Genomic DNA, 15,888 nt, shown 5'->3' on the forward strand with positions numbered 1-15,888 from the left:
TGAAACACAGGTCTGCCCCCTCCCCCCCCCCCCCCCCCGCCCATTACCGGGAGCGCATCACTGCGCCGTGCTGTGGACAAAAAGAGGTACTGCACATTCGCCTAAAAGGCAGAATGACAGCATTGAAATGTCTCCAACTGCTCTGAAATAAAGTGTAAAAATCTGAAAATAAACACAATTCCTTCACAAAAATGTGCTTTGTCTTTTGAGCATTTTTTGCCTTCATTTGCTTCAGCCAAATTAGAAACATGAGAAGAAAAGAGGGGAAAATCTCACTCCAGACTCTGCCCAAAACAGCAGCCGAAATGCCGCATTAAAATTACTCAAACTTGTCTAAAATCACAATCTAAAAGTCAAAAAATTAATCAAAATGGGTTAGCAATGGTGCGGCCTGCCTTTTGCACATGTTTTTCCTGGCTTTACTTCAGCCAAATGAAAGAAAAGAGGAGAAAATTGCACTTCAGCCAGGGTTAAAAAGCAGCAGAAACACTGCATTAAAATGCCTCCAACTTGTCTAAAATGACTTTTAAAAATCTAAAAATGATCAAAATGGCTTAGCAATGATGGGGCCCTCCTTTTGCATATTTTTTGACTGGCTTTACTCCACCAGAATTGAAAATATCAGCAGAAAAGAGGGGGACATTGCAGTGTTGTCTACCCGGGAGAAGTTCCTTTTTTGGCCACAAGATGGAAGCAGAGCTCCATGGATGAATTTAGCTGCACTCAGTTGGAACTTTGAAAACTTTCTAAGTGGTTTGGTGAGTCCAATAATGAAAGGAGTCACTCTTTCAATAGCTTGCCTTAAAAAATCAGAAGGTAAAACAGTGTTTTCACAGAAATCCGCTTTTTAGCTGTATCTCAGCCAGAAACGATCATTTTCAACCTGAAACACAGGTAAGTGGTTTGGTGAGTCCAATAATGAAAGGAGTCACTCAAATCAACTATATAGACTCCTTCCTTCAATTTTCTGACGTTTTCAATAGCTTGCCTTAAAAAATCAGAAGGTTCAACTGTGTTTTCACAGAAATCCGCTTTTTGGCTGTTTTTTGGCTGCAGCGAGAAACAGTTATTTTGAACCTGAAACACAGGTCTGCCCCCTCCCCCCCCCCCCCCCGCCCATTACCGGGAGCGCATCACTGCGCCGTGCTGTGGACAAAAAGAGGTACTGCACATTCGCCTAAAAGGCAGAATGACAGCATTGAAATGTCTCCAACTGCTCTGAAATAAAGTGTAAAAATCTGAAAATAAACACAATTCCTTCACAAAAATGTGCTTTGTCTTTTGAGCATTTTTTGCCTTCATTTGCTTCAGCCAAATTAGAAACATGAGAAGAAAAGAGGGGAAAATCTCACTCCAGACTCTGCCCAAAACAGCAGCCGAAATGCCGCATTAAAATTACTCAAACTTGTCTAAAATCACAATCTAAAAGTCAAAAAATTATCAAAATGGGTTAGCAATGGTGCGGCCTGCCTTTTGCACATGTTTTTCCTGGCTTTACTTCAGCCAAATGAAAGAAAAGAGGAGAAAATTGCACTTCAGCCATGGTTAAAAAGCAGCAGAAACACTGCATTAAAATGCCTCCAACTTGTCTAAAATGACTTTTAAAAATCTAAAAATGATCAAAATGGCTTAGCAATGATGGGGCCCTCCTTTTGCATATTTTTTGACTGGCTTTACTCCACCAGAATTGAAAATATCAGCAGAAAAGAGGGGGACATTGCAGTGTTGTCTACCCGGGAGAAGTTCCTTTTTTGGCCACAAGATGGAAGCAGAGCTCCATGGATGAATTTAGCTGCACTCAGTTGGAACTTTGAAAACTTTCTAAGTGGTTTGGTGAGTCCAATAATGAAAGGAGTCACTCTTTCAATAGCTTGCCTTAAAAAATCAGAAGGTAAAACAGTGTTTTCACAGAAATCCGCTTTTTAGCTTTATCTCAGCCAGAAACGATAATTTTCAACCTGAAACACAGGTAAGTGGTTTGGTGAGTCCAATAATGAAAGGAGTCACTCAAATCAACTATATAGACTCCTTCCTTCAATTTTCTGACGTTTTCAATAGCTTGCCTTAAAAAATCAGAAGGTTCAACTGTGTTTTCACAGAAATCCGCTTTTTGGCTGTTTTTTGGCTGCAGCGAGAAACAGTTATTTTGAACCTGAAACACAGGTCTGCCCCCTCCTCCCCCCTCCCGCCCATTACCGGGAGCGCATCACTGCGCCGTGCTGTGGACAAAAAGAGGTACTGCACATTCGCCTAAAAGGCAGAATGACAGCATTAAAATGTCTCCAACTGCTCTGAAATAAAGTGTAAAAATCTGAAAATAAACACAATTCCTTCACAAAAATGGGCTTTGTCTTTTGAGCATTTTTTGCCTTCATTTGCTTCAGCCAAATTAGAAACATGAGAAGAAAAGAGGGGAAAATCTCACTCCAGACTCAGCCAAAAACAGCAGCCGAAATGCCGCATTAAAATTACTCAAACTTGTCTAAAATCACAATCTAAAAGTCAAAAAATTATCAAAATGGGTTAGCAATGGTGCGGCCTGCCTTTTGCACATGTTTTTCCTGGCTTTACTTCAGCCAAATGAAAGAAAAGAGGAGAAAATTGCACTTCAGCCAGGGTTAAAAAGCAGCAGAAACACTGCATTAAAATGCCTCCAACTTGTCTAAAATGACTTTTAAAAATCTAAAAATGATCAAAATGGCTTAGCAATGATGGGGCCCTCCTTTTGCATATTTTTTGACTGGCTTTACTCCACCAGAATTGAAAATATCAGCAGAAAAGAGGGGGACATTGCAGTGTTGTCTACCCGGGAGAAGTTCCTTTTTTGGCCACAAGATGGAAGCAGAGCTCCATGGATGAATTTAGCTGCACTCAGTTGGAACTTTGAAAACTTTCTAAGTGGTTTGGTGAGTCCAATAATGAAAGGAGTCACTCTTTCAATAGCTTGCCTTAAAAAATCAGAAGGTAAAACAGTGTTTTCACAGAAATCCGCTTTTTAGCTGTATCTCAGCCAGAAACGATCATTTTCAACCTGAAACACAGGTAAGTGGTTTGGTGAGTCCAATAATGAAAGGAGTCACTCAAATCAACTATATAGACTCCTTCCTTCAATTTTCTGACGTTTTCAATAGCTTGCCTTAAAAAATCAGAAGGTTCAACTGTGTTTTCACAGAAATCCGCTTTTTGGCTGTTTTTTGGCTGCAGCGAGAAACAGTTATTTTGAACCTGAAACACAGGTCTGCCCCCTCCCCCCCCCCCCCCCCACCCATTACCGGGAGCGCATCACTGCGCCGTGCTGTGGACAAAAAGAGGTACTGCACATTCGCCTAAAAGGCAGAATGACAGCATTGAAATGTCTCCAACTGCTCTGAAATAAAGTGTAAAAATCTGAAAATAAACACAATTCCTTCACAAAAATGTGCTTTGTCTTTTGAGCATTTTTTGCCTTCATTTGCTTCAGCCAAATTAGAAACATGAGAAGAAAAGAGGGGAAAATCTCACTCCAGACTCTGCCCAAAACAGCAGCCGAAATGCCGCATTAAAATTACTCAAACTTGTCTAAAATCACAATCTAAAAGTCAAAAAATTATCAAAATGGGTTAGCAATGGTGCGGCCTGCCTTTTGCACATGTTTTTCCTGGCTTTACTTCAGCCAAATGAAAGAAAAGAGGAGAAAATTGCACTTCAGCCATGGTTAAAAAGCAGCAGAAACACTGCATTAAAATGCCTCCAACTTGTCTAAAATGACTTTTAAAAATCTAAAAATGATCAAAATGGCTTAGCAATGATGGGGCCCTCCTTTTGCATATTTTTTGACTGGCTTTACTCCACCAGAATTGAAAATATCAGCAGAAAAGAGGGGGACATTGCAGTGTTGTCTACCCGGGAGAAGTTCCTTTTTTGGCCACAAGATGGAAGCAGAGCTCCATGGATGAATTTAGCTGCACTCAGTTGGAACTTTGAAAACTTTCTAAGTGGTTTGGTGAGTCCAATAATGAAAGGAGTCACTCTTTCAATAGCTTGCCTTAAAAAATCAGAAGGTAAAACAGTGTTTTCACAGAAATCCGCTTTTTAGCTTTATCTCAGCCAGAAACGATAATTTTCAACCTGAAACACAGGTAAGTGGTTTGGTGAGTCCAATAATGAAAGGAGTCACTCAAATCAACTATATAGACTCCTTCCTTCAATTTTCTGACGTTTTCAATAGCTTGCCTTAAAAAATCAGAAGGTTCAACTGTGTTTTCACAGAAATCCGCTTTTTGGCTGTTTTTTGGCTGCAGCGAGAAACAGTTATTTTGAACCTGAAACACAGGTCTGCCCCCTCCTCCCCCCTCCCGCCCATTACCGGGAGCGCATCACTGCGCCGTGCTGTGGACAAAAAGAGGTACTGCACATTCGCCTAAAAGGCAGAATGACAGCATTAAAATGTCTCCAACTGCTCTGAAATAAAGTGTAAAAATCTGAAAATAAACACAATTCCTTCACAAAAATGGGCTTTGTCTTTTGAGCATTTTTTGCCTTCATTTGCTTCAGCCAAATTAGAAACATGAGAAGAAAAGAGGGGAAAATCTCACTCCAGACTCAGCCAAAAACAGCAGCCGAAATGCCGCATTAAAATTACTCAAACTTGTCTAAAATCACAATCTAAAAGTCAAAAAATTATCAAAATGGGTTAGCAATGGTGCGGCCTGCCTTTTGCACATGTTTTTCCTGGCTTTACTTCAGCCAAATGAAAGAAAAGAGGAGAAAATTGCACTTCAGCCAGGGTTAAAAAGCAGCAGAAACACTGCATTAAAATGCCTCCAACTTGTCTAAAATGACTTTTAAAAATCTAAAAATGATCAAAATGGCTTAGCAATGATGGGGCCCTCCTTTTGCATATTTTTTGACTGGCTTTACTCCACCAGAATTGAAAATATCAGCAGAAAAGAGGGGGACATTGCAGTGTTGTCTACCCGGGAGAAGTTCCTTTTTTGGCCACAAGATGGAAGCAGAGCTCCATGGATGAATTTAGCTGCACTCAGTTGGAACTTTGAAAACTTTCTAAGTGGTTTGGTGAGTCCAATAATGAAAGGAGTCACTCTTTCAATAGCTTGACTTAAAAAATCAGAAGGTAAAACAGTGTTTTCACAGAAATCCGCAGCCAGAAACAGTCATTTTCAACCTCAACCACAGGTAAGTTGTTTGGTGAGTCCAATGATGAAAGGAGTCACTCAAATCAACTATATAGACTCCTTCCTTCAATTTTCTGACGTTTTCAATAGCTTGCATTAAAAAATCAGAAGGTTCAACTGTGTTTTCACAGAAATCCGCTTTTTAGCTGTATCTCAGGCAGAAACGATCATTTTGAACCTGAAACACAGGTAAGTGGTTTGGTGAGTCCAATAATGAAAGGAGTCACTCAAATCAACTATATAAACTCCTTCCTTCAATTTTCTGACGTTTTCAATAGCTTGCCTTAAAAAATCAGAAGGTAAAACAGTGTTTTCACAGAAATCCGCTTTTTAGCTGTATATCAGGCAGAAACGATCATTTTGAACCTGAAACACAGGTAAGTGGTTTGGTGAGTCAGATAATGAAAGGAGTCACTCAAATCAACTATATAGACTCCCTCCTTCAATGTTCTGACGTTATCAATAGCTTGCCTTTAAAAATCAGAAGGTAAGACAATGTTATTACAGAAATCCGCTTTTTGGCTGCTTCTCAGCGAGAAACGGTCATTTTGAACCTGAAACACAGGTAAGTGGTTTGGTGAGTCCAATAATGAAAGGAGTCCTTCAAATCAACTATATATAGACTCCTTCTTTCAATTTTCTGACGTTTTCAATAGCTTGCCTTAAAAATTCAGTGTTATCACAGAAATCCGCTTTTTGGCTGTTTTTTGGCTGCAGCGAGAAACAGTTATTTTGAACCTGAAACACAGGTCTGCCCCCTCCTCCCCCCCCCCCCCCCGCCCATTACCGGGAGCGCATCACTGCGCCGTGCTGTGGACAAAAAGAGGTACTGCACATTCGCCTAAAAGGCAGAATGACAGCATTAAAATGTCTCCAACTGCTCTGAAATAAAGTGTAAAAATCTGAAAATAAACACAATTCCTTCACAAAAATGGGTTTTGTCTTTTGAGCATTTTTTGCCTTCATTTGCTTCAGCCAAATTAGAAACATGAGAAGAAAAGAGGGGAAAATCTCACTCCAGACTCAGCCAAAAACAGCAGCCGAAATGCCGCATTAAAATTACTCAAACTTGTCTAAAATCACAATCTAAAAGTCAAAAAATTATCAAAATGGGTTAGCAATGGTGCGGCCTGCCTTTTGCACATGTTTTTCCTGGCTTTACTTCAGCCAAATGAAAGAAAAGAGGAGAAAATTGCACTTCAGCCAGGGTTAAAAAGCAGCAGAAACACTGCATTAAAATGCCTCCAACTTGTCTAAAATGACTTTTAAAAATCTAAAAATGATCAAAATGGCTTAGCAATGATGGGGCCCTCCTTTTGCATATTTTTTGACTGGCTTTACTCCACCAGAATTGAAAATATCAGCAGAAAAGAGGGGGACATTGCAGTGTTGTCTACCCGGGAGAAGTTCCTTTTTTGGCCACAAGATGGAAGCAGAGCTCCATGGATGAATTTAGCTGCACTCAGTTGGAACTTTGAAAACTTTCTAAGTGGTTTGGTGAGTCCAATAATGAAAGGAGTCACTCTTTCAATAGCTTGCCTTAAAAAATCAGAAGGTAAAACAGTGTTTTCACAGAAATCCGCTTTTTAGCTGTATCTCAGCCAGAAACGATCATTTTCAACCTGAAACACAGGTAAGTGGTTTGGTGAGTCCAATAATGAAAGGAGTCACTCAAATCAACTATATAGACTCCTTCCTTCAATTTTCTGACGTTTTCAATAGCTTGCCTTAAAAAATCAGAAGGTTCAACTGTGTTTTCACAGAAATCCGCTTTTTGGCTGTTTTTTGGCTGCAGCGAGAAACAGTTATTTTGAACCTGAAACACAGGTCTGCCCCCTCCTCCCCCCTCCCGCCCATTACCGGGAGCGCATCACTGCGCCGTGCTGTGGACAAAAAGAGGTACTGCACATTCGCCTAAAAGGCAGAATGACAGCATTAAAATGTCTCCAACTGCTCTGAAATAAAGTGTAAAAATCTGAAAATAAACACAATTCCTTCACAAAAATGGGCTTTGTCTTTTGAGCATTTTTTGCCTTCATTTGCTTCAGCCAAATTAGAAACATGAGAAGAAAAGAGGGGAAAATCTCACTCCAGACTCAGCCAAAAACAGCAGCCGAAATGCCGCATTAAAATTACTCAAACTTGTCTAAAATCACAATCTAAAAGTCAAAAAATTATCAAAATGGGTTAGCAATGGTGCGGCCTGCCTTTTGCACATGTTTTTCCTGGCTTTACTTCAGCCAAATGAAAGAAAAGAGGAGAAAATTGCACTTCAGCCAGGGTTAAAAAGCAGCAGAAACACTGCATTAAAATGCCTCCAACTTGTCTAAAATGACTTTTAAAAATCTAAAAATGATCAAAATGGCTTAGCAATGATGGGGCCCTCCTTTTGCATATTTTTTGACTGGCTTTACTCCACCAGAATTGAAAATATCAGCAGAAAAGAGGGGGACATTGCAGTGTTGTCTACCCGGGAGAAGTTCCTTTTTTGGCCACAAGATGGAAGCAGAGCTCCATGGATGAATTTAGCTGCACTCAGTTGGAACTTTGAAAACTTTCTAAGTGGTTTGGTGAGTCCAATAATGAAAGGAGTCACTCTTTCAATAGCTTGCCTTAAAAAATCAGAAGGTAAAACAGTGTTTTCACAGAAATCCGCTTTTTAGCTTTATCTCAGCCAGAAACGATCATTTTCAACCTGAAACACAGGTAAGTGGTTTGGTGAGTCCAATAATGAAAGGAGTCACTCAAATCAACTATATAGACTCCTTCCTTCAATTTTCTGACGTTTTCAATAGCTTGCCTTAAAAAATCAGAAGGTTCAACTGTGTTTTCACAGAAATCCGCTTTTTAGCTGTATCTCAGCCAGAAACGATCATTTTGAACCTGAAACACAGGTAAGTGGTTTGGTGAGTCCAATAATGAAAGGAGTCACTCAAATCAACCATAAAGACTCCCTCCTTCAATTTTCTGACGTTTTCAATAGCTTGCCTTAAAAATCAAAAGGTAAAACAGTCTTATCACAGAAATCCGCTTTTTGGCTGTATCACAGCCAGAAACAGTCATCTTCAACCTCAACCACAGGTAAGTTGTTTGGTGAGTCCAACAATGAAAGGAGTCACTCAAATCAACTATATAGACTCCCTCCTTCAATGTTCTGACGTTTTCAATAGCTTGTCTTAAAAAAATCAGAAGGTAAATCAATGTTATTACAGAAATCCGCTTTTTGGCTGCTTCTCAGCGAGAAACAGTCATTTTGAACCTGAAACACAGGTAAGTGGTTTGGTGAGTCCAATAATGAAAGGAGTCACTCAAATCAAATATATAGACTCCCTCCTTCAATGTTCTAACGTTTTCAATAGCTTGCCTTAAAAAATCAGAAGGTAAAACAGTCTTATCACAGAAATCCGCTTTTTGGTTGTATCTCAGCGAGAAACGGTCATTTTGAACCTGAAACACAGGTAAGTGGTATGGTGAGTCCAATAATGAAAGGAGTCACTCAAATCAACTATATAGACTCCCTCCTTCAATGTTCTGACGTTTTCAATAGTTTGCCTTAAAAAATCAGAAGGTAAAACAGTCTTATCACAGAAATCCGCCTTTTGGCTGTATCTCAGCGAGAAACGGTCATTTTGAACCTGAAACACAGGTAAGTGGTTTGGTGAGTCCAACAATGAAAGGAGTCACTCAAATCAACTATATAGACTCCCTCCTTCAATTTTCTGACGTTTTCAATAGCTTGCCTTAAAAAATCAGAAGGTAAAACAGTCTTATCACAGAAATCCGCTTTTTGGCTGTATCTCAGCGAGAAACGGTCATTTTGAACCTGAAACACAGGTAAGTGGTTTGGTGAGTCCAACAATGAAAGGAGTCACTCAAATCATCTATATAGACTCCCTCTTTCAATTTTCTGACTTTTTTAATAGCTTGCCTTAAAAAATCAGAAGGTAAAACAATGCTATTACAGAAATCCGCTTTTTGGCTGCTTCTCAGCGAGAAACAGTCATTTTGAACCTGAAACACAGGTAAGTGGTTTGGTGAGTCCAATAATGAAAGGAGTCGCTCAAATCTACTATATAGACTCCCTCCTTCAATGTTCTGACGTTTTCAATAGCTTGCCTTAAAAAATCAGAAGGTAAAACAATGTTATTACAGAAATCCGCTTTTTGGCTGCTTCTCAGCGAGAAACGGTCATTTTGAACCTGAAACACAGGTAAGTGGTTTGGTGAGTCCAACAATGAAAGGAGTCACTCAAATCAACTATATAGACTCCCTCCTTCAATGTCCTGACGTTTTCAATAGCCTGCCTTAAAAAATCAGAAGGTAAAACAATGTTAATACAGAAATCCGCTTTTTGGCTGCTTCTCAGCGAGAAACAGTCATTTTGAACCTGAAACACAGGTAAGTGGTTTGGTGAGTCCAATAATGAAAGGAGTCACTCAAATCAACTATATAGACTCCCTCCTTCAATGTTCTGACGTTTTCAATAGCTTGCCTTAAAAAATCAGAAGGTAAAACAATGTTATTACAGAAATCCGCTTTTTGGCTGCTTCTCAGCGAGAAACGGTCATTTTGAACCTGAAACACAGGTAAGTGGTTTGGTGAGTCCAACAATGAAAGGAGTCACTCAAATCAACTATATAGACTCCCTCCTTCAATGTTCTGACTTTTTCAATAGCTTGCCTTAAAAAATCAGAAGGTAAAACAATGTTATTACAGAAATCCGCTTTTTGGCTGCTTCTCAGCGAGAAACAGTCATTTTGAACCTGAAACACAGGTAAGTTGTTTGGTGAGTCCAATAATGAAAGGAGTCGCTCAAATCTACTATATAGACTCCCTCCTTCAATGTTCTGACGTTTTCAATAGCTTGCCTTAAAAAATCAGAAGGTAAAACAATGTTATTACAGAAATCCGCTTTTTGGCTGCTTCTCAGCGAGAAACGGTCATTTTGAACCTGAAACACAGGTAAGTGGTTTGGTGAGTCCAACAATGAAAGGAGTCACTCAAATCAACTATATAGACTCCCTCCTTCAATGTTCTGACGTTTTCAATAGCCTGCCTTAAAAAATCAGAAGGTAAAACAATGTTATTACAGAAATCCGCTTTTTGGCTGCTTCTCAGCGAGAAACAGTCATTTTGAACCTGAAACACAGGTAAGTGGTTTGGTGAGTCCAATAATGAAAGGAGTCACTCAAATCAACTATATAGACTCCCTCCTTCAATGTTCTGACGTTTTCAATAGCTTGCCTTAAAAAATCAGAAGGTAAAACAATGTTATTACAGAAATCCGCTTTTTGGCTGCTTCTCAGCGAGAAACGGTCATTTTGAACCTGAAACACAGGTAAGTGGTTTGGTGAGTCCAACAATGAAAGGAGTCACTCAAATCAACTATATAGACTCCCTCCTTCAATGTTCTGACGTTTTCAATAGCTTGCCTTAAAAAATCAGAAGGTAAAACAATGTTATTAAAGAAATCCGCTTTTTGGCTGCTTCTAAGCGAGAAACAGTCATTTTGAACCTGAAACACAGGTAAGTGGTTTGGTGAGTCCAACAATGAAAGGAGTCACTCAAATCAAATATATATAATCCCTCCTTCAATTTTCTGACTTTTTCAATAGCTTGCCTTAAAAAATCAGAAGGTAAAACAGTCTTATCACAGAAATCCGCTTTTTGGCTGTATCTCAGCGAGAAACGGTCATTTTGAACCTGAAACACAGGTAAGTGGTTTGGTGAGTCCAACAATGAAAGGAGTCACTCAAATCAACTATATAGACTCCCTCCTTCAATGTTCTGACGTTTTCAATAGCTTGTCTTAAAAAAATCAGAAGGTAAATCAATGTTATTACAGAAATCCGCTTTTTGGCTGCTTCTCAGCGAGAAACAGTCATTTTGAACCTGAAACACAGGTAAGTGGTTTGGTGAGTACAATAATGAAAGGAGTCACTCAAATCAAATATATAGACTCCCTCCTTCAATGTTCTAACGTTTTCAATAGCTTGCCTTAAAAAATCAGAAGGTAAAACAATGTTATTACAGAAATCCGCTTTTTGGCTGCTTCTCAGCGAGAAATGGTCATTTTGAACCTGAAACACAGGTAAGTGGTTTGGTGAGTCCAACAATGAAAGGAGTCACTCAAATCAACTATATAGACTCCCTCCTTCAATGTCCTGACGTTTTCAATAGCCTGCCTTAAAAAATCAGAAGGTAAAACAATGTTAATACAGAAATCCGCTTTTTGGCTGCTTCTCAGCGAGAAACAGTCATTTTGAACCTGAAACACAGGTAAGTGGTTTGGTGAGTCCAATAATGAAAGGAGTCACTCAAATCAAATATATATAATCCCTCCTTCAATGTTCTGACTTTTTCAATAGCTTGCCTTAAAAAATCAGAAGGTAAAACAATGTTATTACAGAAATCCGCTTTTTGGCTGCTTCTCAGCGAGAAACAGTCATTTTGAACCTGAAACACAGGTAAGTTGTTTGGTGAGTCCAATAATGAAAGGAGTCGCTCAAATCTACTATATAGACTCCCTCCTTCAATGTTCTGACGTTTTCAATAGCTTGCCTTAAAAAATCAGAAGGTAAAACAATGTTATTACAGAAATCCGCTTTTTGGCTGCTTCTCAGCGAGAAACGGTCATTTTGAACCTGAAACACAGGTAAGTGGTTTGGTGAGTCCAACAATGAAAGGAGTCACTCAAATCAACTATATAGACTCCCTCCTTCAATGTTCTAACGTTTTCAATAGCTTGCCTTAAAAAATCAGAAGGTTCAACTGTGTTTTCACAGAAATCCGCTTTTTGGCTGTTTTTTGGCTGCAGCGAGAAACAGTTATTTTGAACCTGAAACACAGGTCTGCCCCCTCCTCCCCCCTCCCGCCCATTACCGGGAGCGCATCACTGCGCCGTGCTGTGGACAAAAAGAGGTACTGCACATTCGCCTAAAAGGCAGAATGACAGCATTAAAATGTCTCCAACTGCTCTGAAATAAAGTGTAAAAATCTGAAAATAAACACAATTCCTTCACAAAAATGGGCTTTGTCTTTTGAGCATTTTTTGCCTTCATTTGCTTCAGCCAAATTAGAAACATGAGAAGAAAAGAGGGGAAAATCTCACTCCAGACTCAGCCAAAAACAGCAGCCGAAATGCCGCATTAAAATTACTCAAACTTGTCTAAAATCACAATCTAAAAGTCAAAAAATTATCAAAATGGGTTAGCAATGGTGCGGCCTGCCTTTTGCACATGTTTTTCCTGGCTTTACTTCAGCCAAATGAAAGAAAAGAGGAGAAAATTGCACTTCAGCCAGGGTTAAAAAGCAGCAGAAACACTGCATTAAAATGCCTCCAACTTGTCTAAAATGACTTTTAAAAATCTAAAAATGATCAAAATGGCTTAGCAATGATGGGGCCCTCCTTTTGCATATTTTTTGACTGGCTTTACTCCACCAGAATTGAAAATATCAGCAGAAAAGAGGGGGACATTGCAGTGTTGTCTACCCGGGAGAAGTTCCTTTTTTGGCCACAAGATGGAAGCAGAGCTCCATGGATGAATTTAGCTGCACTCAGTTGGAACTTTGAAAACTTTCTAAGTGGTTTGGTGAGTCCAATAATGAAAGGAGTCACTCTTTCAATAGCTTGCCTTAAAAAATCAGAAGGTAAAACAGTGTTTTCACAGAAATCCGCTTTTTAGCTGTATCTCAGCCAGAAACGATCATTTTCAACCTGAAACACAGGTAAGTGGTTTGGTGAGTCCAATAATGAAAGGAGTCACTCAAATCAACTATATAGACTCCTTCCTTCAATTTTCTGACGTTTTCAATAGCTTGCCTTAAAAAATCAGAAGGTTCAACTGTGTTTTCACAGAAATCCGCTTTTTGGCTGTTTTTTGGCTGCAGCGAGAAACAGTTATTTTGAACCTGAAACACAGGTCTGCCCCCTCCCCCCCCCCCCCCCGCCCATTACCGGGAGCGCATCACTGCGCCGTGCTGTGGACAAAAAGAGGTACTGCACATTCGCCTAAAAGGCAGAATGACAGCATTGAAATGTCTCCAACTGCTCTGAAATAAAGTGTAAAAATCTGAAAATAAACACAATTCCTTCACAAAAATGTGCTTTGTCTTTTGAGCATTTTTTGCCTTCATTTGCTTCAGCCAAATTAGAAACATGAGAAGAAAAGAGGGGAAAATCTCACTCCAGACTCTGCCCAAAACAGCAGCCGAAATGCCGCATTAAAATTACTCAAACTTGTCTAAAATCACAATCTAAAAGTCAAAAAATTATCAAAATGGGTTAGCAATGGTGCGGCCTGCCTTTTGCACATGTTTTTCCTGGCTTTACTTCAGCCAAATGAAAGAAAAGAGGAGAAAATTGCACTTCAGCCATGGTTAAAAAGCAGCAGAAACACTGCATTAAAATGCCTCCAACTTGTCTAAAATGACTTTTAAAAATCTAAAAATGATCAAAATGGCTTAGCAATGATGGGGCCCTCCTTTTGCATATTTTTTGACTGGCTTTACTCCACCAGAATTGAAAATATCAGCAGAAAAGAGGGGGACATTGCAGTGTTGTCTACCCGGGAGAAGTTCCTTTTTTGGCCACAAGATGGAAGCAGAGCTCCATGGATGAATTTAGCTGCACTCAGTTGGAACTTTGAAAACTTTCTAAGTGGTTTGGTGAGTCCAATAATGAAAGGAGTCACTCTTTCAATAGCTTGCCTTAAAAAATCAGAAGGTAAAACAGTGTTTTCACAGAAATCCGCTTTTTAGCTTTATCTCAGCCAGAAACGATAATTTTCAACCTGAAACACAGGTAAGTGGTTTGGTGAGTCCAATAATGAAAGGAGTCACTCAAATCAACTATATAGACTCCTTCCTTCAATTTTCTGACGTTTTCAATAGCTTGCCTTAAAAAATCAGAAGGTTCAACTGTGTTTTCACAGAAATCCGCTTTTTGGCTGTTTTTTGGCTGCAGCGAGAAACAGTTATTTTGAACCTGAAACACAGGTCTGCCCCCTCCTCCCCCCTCCCGCCCATTACCGGGAGCGCATCACTGCGCCGTGCTGTGGACAAAAAGAGGTACTGCACATTCGCCTAAAAGGCAGAATGACAGCATTAAAATGTCTCCAACTGCTCTGAAATAAAGTGTAAAAATCTGAAAATAAACACAATTCCTTCACAAAAATGGGCTTTGTCTTTTGAGCATTTTTTGCCTTCATTTGCTTCAGCCAAATTAGAAACATGAGAAGAAAAGAGGGGAAAATCTCACTCCAGACTCAGCCAAAAACAGCAGCCGAAATGCCGCATTAAAATTACTCAAACTTGTCTAAAATCACAATCTAAAAGTCAAAAAATTATCAAAATGGGTTAGCAATGGTGCGGCCTGCCTTTTGCACATGTTTTTCCTGGCTTTACTTCAGCCAAATGAAAGAAAAGAGGAGAAAATTGCACTTCAGCCAGGGTTAAAAAGCAGCAGAAACACTGCATTAAAATGCCTCCAACTTGTCTAAAATGACTTTTAAAAATCTAAAAATGATCAAAATGGCTTAGCAATGATGGGGCCCTCCTTTTGCATATTTTTTGACTGGCTTTACTCCACCAGAATTGAAAATATCAGCAGAAAAGAGGGGGACATTGCAGTGTTGTCTACCCGGGAGAAGTTCCTTTTTTGGCCACAAGATGGAAGCAGAGCTCCATGGATGAATTTAGCTGCACTCAGTTGGAACTTTGAAAACTTTCTAAGTGGTTTGGTGAGTCCAATAATGAAAGGAGTCACTCTTTCAATAGCTTGACTTAAAAAATCAGAAGGTAAAACAGTGTTTTCACAGAAATCCGCAGCCAGAAACAGTCATTTTCAACCTCAACCACAGGTAAGTTGTTTGGTGAGTCCAATGATGAAAGGAGTCACTCAAATCAACTATATAGACTCCTTCCTTCAATTTTCTCACGTTTTCAATAGCTTGCATTAAAAAATCAGAAGGTTCAACTGTGTTTTCACAGAAATCCGCTTTTTAGCTGTATCTCAGGCAGAAACGATCATTTTGAACCTGAAACACAGGTAAGTGGTTTGGTGAGTCCAATAATGAAAGGAGTCACTCAAATCAACTATATAAACTCCTTCCTTCAATTTTCTGACGTTTTCAATAGCTTGCCTTAAAAAATCAGAAGGTAAAACAGTGTTTTCACAGAAATCCGCTTTTTAGCTGTATATCAGGCAGAAACGATCATTTTGAACCTGAAACACAGGTAAGTGGTTTGGTGAGTCAGATAATGAAAGGAGTCACTCAAATCAACTATATAGACTCCCTCCTTCAATGTTCTGACGTTATCAATAGCTTGCCTTTAAAAATCAGAAGGTAAGACAATGTTATTACAGAAATCCGCTTTTTGGCTGCTTCTCAGCGAGAAACGGTCATTTTGAACCTGAAACACAGGTAAGTGGTTTGGTGAGTCCAATAATGAAAGGAGTCCTTCAAATCAACTATATATAGACTCCTTCTTTCAATTTTCTGACGTTTTCAATAGCTTGCCTTAAAAATTCAGTGTTATCACAGAAATCCGCTTTTTGGCTGTTTTTTGGCTGCAGCGAGAAACAGTTATTTTGAACCTGAAACACAGGTCTGCCCCCTCCTCCCCCCCCCCCCCCCGCCCATTACCGGGAGCGCATCACTGCGCCGTGCTGTGGACAAAAAGAGGTACTGCACATTCGCCTAAAAGGCAGAAT

This window comes from Cololabis saira, unplaced genomic scaffold (assembly GCF_033807715.1).
Source record: "Cololabis saira isolate AMF1-May2022 unplaced genomic scaffold, fColSai1.1 scf026, whole genome shotgun sequence".
Lineage (NCBI taxonomy): Eukaryota > Metazoa > Chordata > Actinopteri > Beloniformes > Belonidae > Cololabis > Cololabis saira.